General features: G+C 46.8%; 1 long non-coding RNA gene across 1 annotated transcript; it reads left to right on the top strand.

Moving 5' to 3' along the window:
* Nucleotides 1-4,359: 4,359 nt before the first annotated feature.
* On the top strand, nucleotides 4,360-6,582 carry LOC144237104 (uncharacterized). Its single transcript, XR_013336757.1, has 3 exons — nucleotides 4,360-4,489; nucleotides 4,689-4,816; nucleotides 6,152-6,582. It is a non-coding gene; the product is annotated as an uncharacterized LOC144237104 (long non-coding RNA).
* Nucleotides 6,583-7,098: the final 516 nt, after the last annotated feature.

Here is a 7,098-nt window from a genome sequence, read left to right as displayed (position 1 = left end):
AGATTCCCTGCCCCCGCCCCCAAGTCGTCATTTGTGCAGCCAGCCTTACTGGCCGTCGCAGCTCTGATGGCTGCCCGTTGCGTCATGCCCTCTGAAAGTGGAGGGTCCGTCCCTGATCTCCTGTTGGAGAATAATCATACTCTGAACGAGTTCCCGGGAGATTCCACCTGTAACAAGCCTACCCCATTCGCTTTAGCTTGTTCTTAGGGAAAGGGGTGAGGGAAGGCGGGTCTTTCAGGCAAAACCAAAACCACTCAGAATTGATACCAACTATTAATACCCACGGCGGCTTGGGTTTTTGTTACGAATAGAACTTTTGACATTGCTTTATTAACAAACTATGGAACAACATGGCTGCTTTTTGTCATTGTTCCAGAGTCAGCATTGGCTCCCCCCACTCGGGGTCCCCACTACCCATAATTCTGTGGAGAAGCATGGAGGTGTTACAGAGGAGGGGATGGATTTGAGGAAAGGAAGTTCCAGATTGCTCAGCGTCAAGACTGTGGGGGTGGCAGCTGAGAAAGGGAAGCTGCGACACATCCCGAGATGGCAAGTGCAGAGGGGGTAGCCCTGGCTAAGGTGTGTGCACATGTGCGGCTCCTCCGGCCACAGGACGGCTGCGCAGCCCTCACGCAGGTACGCGAGGGGAGCCTAGTTATCAGCGCTGAGCAGTTGCCAAAACACACAGAAGTTCAGAGAGGTTGATAGTTAACTCAGGGTCACACTTCAGTTCTGCTTCTCTGTTTATAAGCCTTCATTAAGCTCCTACATCTTTACAGGAAAACCCCAAACTTCCTTCTAGGGCCTTCCACACTGTGTCTTCCCAGCCCTATTTCACGCCTGCTGCCATTTGCACCAGAACCTGGGTTATGAGAACCGCCTGGGCCTCCCTGAGTGTGAACACGACAACCTTCACTTTGCATCTGCTGGGGTCTCCGGTGCCTTTAGGACTACCTGGCAAAGGTCTGCTCACAGCTTCAGTTCTGCTCAGGTGTGGACTCCTCTCCTAAGGTACTCCCCCCACCCTCCTCCTGAGTTGGGGCTGCATCTTCAAAGCTTCTATAGCACACCGTGTTTCATCCACCACACGCTGCAATTCGCAGTGAACACAACTCTGGTCGTTTCCAGACTAGCACTCTTCAGTGGCTTCCCATTGACCATAGAATATGATGCAGAGCCTGGCATCTGATTGACCGCCCTCTTGCTGTGAACCACTACCCCAACCTCTTCTTCTGGAACACTATTGCCCAGTTTGGTAGCTACCAGCCCCATGTGGCTATGAATTCAAATTTAAATAGAAGGAAGTATTCTTCACTTTCTATCTAGAACCATAATCCCTGATAGAGGCTCCTTTCCCATGAATACAGCTCAGGCCATGTTTCAATAAAAATAATGTTCTTCCCTTTGTCTCTTCAGGCCTACCTAGGGTAGGTAATTGCTGGTCCCTGTAAGTTTGACTATCCTTCATCGGTTCTCTTATCTCTGCACATTTCAGCGGGAAGTCCTCCCTTAATACTCTGTTTAGTTAACTCGTTGAGTGTGTCATCTGTTTCCCTCTGGAATCCTGAAAAAGATAGCATCAAATTATGCTCCATCTTTGGCATCTACCTGTCCCCCAACTTAATGCAGCCATTGGTTTTGTTGGCAAGATACCATAGACCAAGAGTTGGCAGATTCCAGATGGGAGAGACCATGTAGATCCATCCACTGCCTGTTTTTGTCAGTAAAATTTTATTGGGCCTCAGCCATGCTACAGTGGCAACGTTGAGTAGTTGTGACAAAGGCTAAAATAAAACTGTATGGCCCTTTACAGAATGTTATATACCTCCTCTAGACTTATCTCATACTGGAATTACTCTTTGTATCCACAAGCTTATGAAAGGCACCCAGCTTTGGCAGATGATGAGCCCGTTCCTGTCTCCAGTGCTGTTCAGCAAACATTTCACTGAGTACACAAGAGTGTGTAGCTCAGACCACAGGGAATGGCATCAGACAGACCTCGAATCAAGTCTCAGCTCTGACATCTACTGAGCGACCGTGGACAGATTTTTAGAATTCTCTAAACTGACCCTAATTTCTTAATCTATAAAAAGGGAATCATAATACTATCTTTTTCTCTCCTAGACTTGTGACGAGAAATGAATAAGACGATATGATGTAAAATGCTTAACCCAGGACCTGGTGCATCGTGAATGCTTCAAAACTGTTAGCCACTGTGCACCAGGTTCTGTGCTAGGAAAGGTGAGAAGATAAAGACATTAAAGATATAGTCTTGTGGGGCGCCTGGGTGGCTCAGTTGGTGAAGCGTCTGACTTCGGCTCCGGTCATGATCTCACGGTTTGTGGGTTCGAGCCCCGCGTCGGGCTCTGTGCTGACAGCTCAGAGCCTGGAGCCTGCTTCAGATTCTGTATCTCCCACTCTCTCTGACCCTCCCCTGCTCACGCTATGTCTCTCTCTCTCTCTCCTAGAAATAAATAAAGCATTAATTTTTTTTTAATGCTTTATTTATTTCTAGGAGAGAGAGAGAGAGAGAGAGAGAGAGAGAGACAGCCCGAGCAGTCCCAGGTCTGCCCTTTCTAGTACCAGCTGGGCAAACTGCAGAATCCCATGCTTGGGAGAATGGCCTTCATTAATGTCACTGGCCTGTTCTCATCCTATCAGGTGGGAGAGGGTCCCTGCTCCATTAAAGGTGATTTGTGCCCTATTTGGAAGTTATTATTTCAAGACCACCAACATCCATTGGTTCGAGCAGAAAGACACAGCTCCTCTGGAATGTTTCTTACCTTCTGTTGACCTGGGACCCTGTGATTCATCTGCTGCAGCAGCTTTCAGACCAGCATATCATCAAAAAAGATCTCTGCATACTTATTGGCATTCCATAGGAATCTTAGTGACAATACGGAGCTGATGGAAGGGTCTTATGCATCATGAATATGAATATCATCATTCAAATTGCTCTGGTGGATGTCGAAGATAAAAGGAAATGTTTTATTTTGTGTTCATTAAGCACTAGAGGGTATGTTTCCCCTGGATGCCAACTCATTATATCTGTAATGGTTAATGGGAGTTAAGTTCCAACATCACATCAAGGGGGGAAAACGATCCCTCAAGTATTTGGAAGCTCCTTCTTCCAAATTACAGATCAAAGCTGGGTTATGAACTTCTAGGCTGTTTTACTAATGGATTTGACTAACTGTATTCTTTGCAGCTTTCTCCCCTTCAAACACTAACTTTCCCTAAGTAGAGATGATTATGAAATTTTGTAAGCATGAGATATTATGAGGTCTATCCGAGTCAGGTCCCCCTGAGAGGCATCCCCCCACCCAGGGGAGAAAAACTAAGACTGAATAAATGAGCTAAGTATCAGGGACTTCGCTTATGCGCCTCTCACTTCCATTTCACAAAGCCCCAATGAGATGCGTCTGTTTCATATATGAGGAAACTGAGGCCCGTGAGGTGATGTAACCTACCCAAAGCGCATGGCTTACAGAAGAATGAGGCCACATGCCCCATGATATCCAGTTTAAAAATACATTCTAGAGGGGTGCCTGGGTGGCTCAGTTGGTTAAGCCCAGGACTTCGGCTCAGGTCGTGATTTCGTGGTTCGTGAGTTCGAGCCCCGCATCCGGCTCTGTGTTGACAGCTCAGAGCCTGGAGCCTGCTTTGGATTGTGTCTCCCTCTCTCTCTGCCCCTCCCCTACTCACACTCTGTCTGTCTCTCAAGAATAAATAAATGTTAAAAATTTTTTTTTAAAAACACATTCTAGGGGAACCTGGGTGGCTCAGTCACAGATAAGCATTCGACTCTTGGTTTTTGCCCAGGTCATGATCTCACAGTTTCGTGAGTTCGAGTCTGATGTCAGGCTCCACGCTGGCCGCGCAGAGCCTGCTTAGGATTCTGTCTCTTCTCTCTCTGCCTCTCCTCCACTCGCACTGCCTCTGTCTCTCTAAAATAAATTAAAAAAATAAACTGAAAATAAAATTAAGAAAATAAAAAATAAAAGCATTCTAATCTCCTTTTTGGGGCCATCTCCCCAGTCCCTGGCACGTTCCTACTCCACAAGCGTTATCCAAGGTTGACCTGGGCAAATCACGTGAGAGAAACGCGAGCTAACAAAATTGCCAGAGAGGTGTGACCGACCCGTAGGAACGCATGCAAGCTGTCTGCGCATGCGTTTTCTCTCCTTCGCTAAACTTGCCAGTGAAAAATGCGTTTACTCCCAGGTCACGGCGGTGAGCGGCTAGGAAGGCGCCCTCTCTGTGACCGGGGAGAGGAAAGAGCATGCGCAGAAAGGACAGGGTGTGGCGAAGACAAGACTAACTGCTGAGTCTTGCCCTCCGCAGGCTCCTGGGACCGGACGTTCCTCCATGTGTCCCGTCTCACTCAAGAAGAACCTTCCAGTGACTTCTAGAAGGAGAGAAACCCCAGAAAGCTCAGGCCCCAGGCAGGTTTTTCATACCAGTGAAGACAAAGTGTCTCTGCTGTGAGGTGAAACCTGCTCTCTTGTTACTGAAGATAAAGGAGAAAATGAATCCCTTCCCTTTGTATCCCATCTTCCTGTGACTGCTTCCGGGCTCGAAATAGAACGGGGCCCAGCTTTGTAATCTTCCTCCCAGGACCCGTTTTCCGGGTCAGGGTAATAATTGGTGGTGTTCTCCTTTGTGTTCCCTTTGTATGATCCTGTCAGGGGTGAAATGTGGGACCCAGGAGGACAGGGAAATGGATCTGCTAACCAACACTTGGAGTTACGGACGACCCTGCTGAGACCCCACCTGGAAAGCTGTGCTCATCTCTGAGCCTCTAGTGACCACCCAGGTACAGACAAATGGGGTGAACGTTGGGGGAAAAGCGACCAGAGTGATGGAAGGGGAGAGCTGGATTTATGAAGAAAGATTAAAAGAGCTGAATACGTAGAGCTCAGTAAATGATGTTCTTGGGGAACTTGGGGACCATCTACTTACACCTGAAGGTTGTAAACAGTGAGCAGAGCAAGAATTATTTTGGTTAGATCTAAGAAATATAACAGAGAGTAATGAAAAGAAATATATAATAAAAATGGACTGTAATTTTATACCCATTCCCATCCCAAGAAACCTCAAACCATTTTACGGCTTAGGATAATATACGCACCATGGTGGGGTGTATTCAGATTGTAAAGAGGCTTGTAATTTTGCTAAAGCCCTGGCAAAAATAATATTTAGTGAGAAGGTAATGGGCACTTTGTGTATTAAGAGCGCGGCCCTGGCTTGGCTTTGCCAGTAGTGTAGATGGGGAGCAGGACGGCTTTCTAGAAGTTAGGCCACTTACGAAGCTCCCTGTGGCCATGCTCAGTGGCACACACAATTCGACTCCCATTAAAAAAAGAAAAAAAGTAGAAGGATCTTCACGGTCAGAGAAATATGGGTCTCGGAAAACCGTAGAAGGCTGCTACAGCTCACTTCTTACCGAGTCTCAGGTTGTCAGCTACCTGATGGAGTCACACGGCAACAGACTTTGTCCATCGTCACCTGCCCCTGTCCAGACTGGGAAAGCCTGAGGAGTGGGGTGTGATCTCCGTGTCTGTCTAGACCTCACCTTCTCAGTCCCTCTTTTAGGGGACAATCTTTGTCTCTTTTCTGACTGGGATACTGAGCAATGGTGAGCTTTTGTATTTTGCGGTTCTCTCTGCTTAGGATGCCACTTTCTCAAATGCCCACGTGGCTGGCATGGCTCACTTCCTCATTCATTCAGGTGTCTGCTCAAATGCCAAGTTCTTAGACGGCATCTGGCTGCCCTAAAATAGCAGCACCCTCCCCCATTTATCAACCTCCAGTCTCTAATACCTGAGCTATTGTTATATTATATTATATTATATTATATTNCACCTCTGAATAAAATGTAAACTGCTTATTTATTTTTATGTAAGGTGCTTAAAGACAGGGACTTAGCTGCTCTGTTTACTCCCAGCAACTGGATCACTTCCTGGCCACCCACAGCATCTCCTCAGAAAATTTTACCAAAGTGAGGTTGGTGCCTTGGTCATCTCAGAATAAGGGAACCTCATAAATTGCACGCGTAGTTTATGTCTGCAGCATGTTTTTAATCTCTTAAAATTCTTATCCTTTCAATAGTCCTATGAGATTTAATAGCGGTCTTCTCCCCAATTTACAGGTAGGAAAACTGAGGCACAAAATTACAACCTGAGAAAACTTTACATTGCAGGAGCTCCGTGTAAACCCAGAGCTCCTGAATTTTCAGACCATTCTTGGGGCCCTTGAGTACCTCCTGCCAGAGTCCAGTTTTACATCTATAAACTCCTTGCCTCCTATATTGCATAAACTTTCAGAAAGTTGTCAAGGGATTGCAAAGAAGCTCTTCACGTAGAACTGGAGAAGTATAGAAAGCAATGATCTTATTCTAGGGAAATCTGTAAACCCAGGCCAACTTCCCTCTACTGCTAATTACAGGTTCCTGAAGTCTCTGGTACAGGTTATTTGTACACTATGTAATTCAACTAGTTGTGCGCTTTGCTACTGCAAGTAGCTGAGAGAGCCGAAGAGGTGCTTTGCTGCTTTCCATCTGGTTAGGATTCTTAATGGCTACAAAGTNGCACACATGGCTCGTAATGTGTTCTCCGACCCAGGTTTTCTTTTTTCTTTCTTTTAAAAAAAATTTTTTTTAAATTTATTTCTCAGAGAGAGAGAAGCATGACCAGGGGAGGGTCAGAGAGAGAGGGAGACACAGAATCTGAAGCAAGCTCCAGGCTCTGAGCTAGCTGTCAGCACAGAGCCCGACGCGGGGCTCGAACCCACGAACTGTGAGATCATGACCTGAGCCAAAGTTGGATGCTTAACCGACTGAGCCACCCAGGTGTCCCCCGACCCACATTTTCAAAGATTGTCCTCAACTTGCAATTGCTGGTTCATCAGGAGGATTTGGAGCTTTCTTCCCTTGAGTCCTGTGTCGGCGTGTGTTGGCATCATTTTGGTTTTGTCATGAATACCAGGTCACCAGCAGGCCGGGGAGCCATCTGGGGGCCCGAAGGAGGCAGGCCCAGTCCTTGGCGGAGCCTCACAAGAGACTTTCATTGGAGCTTTGAGAAGCGGAGTCACAAGTGA

The sequence above is a fragment of the Crocuta crocuta genome, unplaced genomic scaffold (assembly GCF_008692635.1).
Source record: "Crocuta crocuta isolate KB4526 unplaced genomic scaffold, BGI_CrCroc_1.0 scaffold266, whole genome shotgun sequence".
Classification (NCBI taxonomy): Eukaryota; Metazoa; Chordata; class Mammalia; order Carnivora; family Hyaenidae; genus Crocuta; species Crocuta crocuta.
This window is presented reverse-complemented; position numbering and strand designations above follow the sequence as displayed.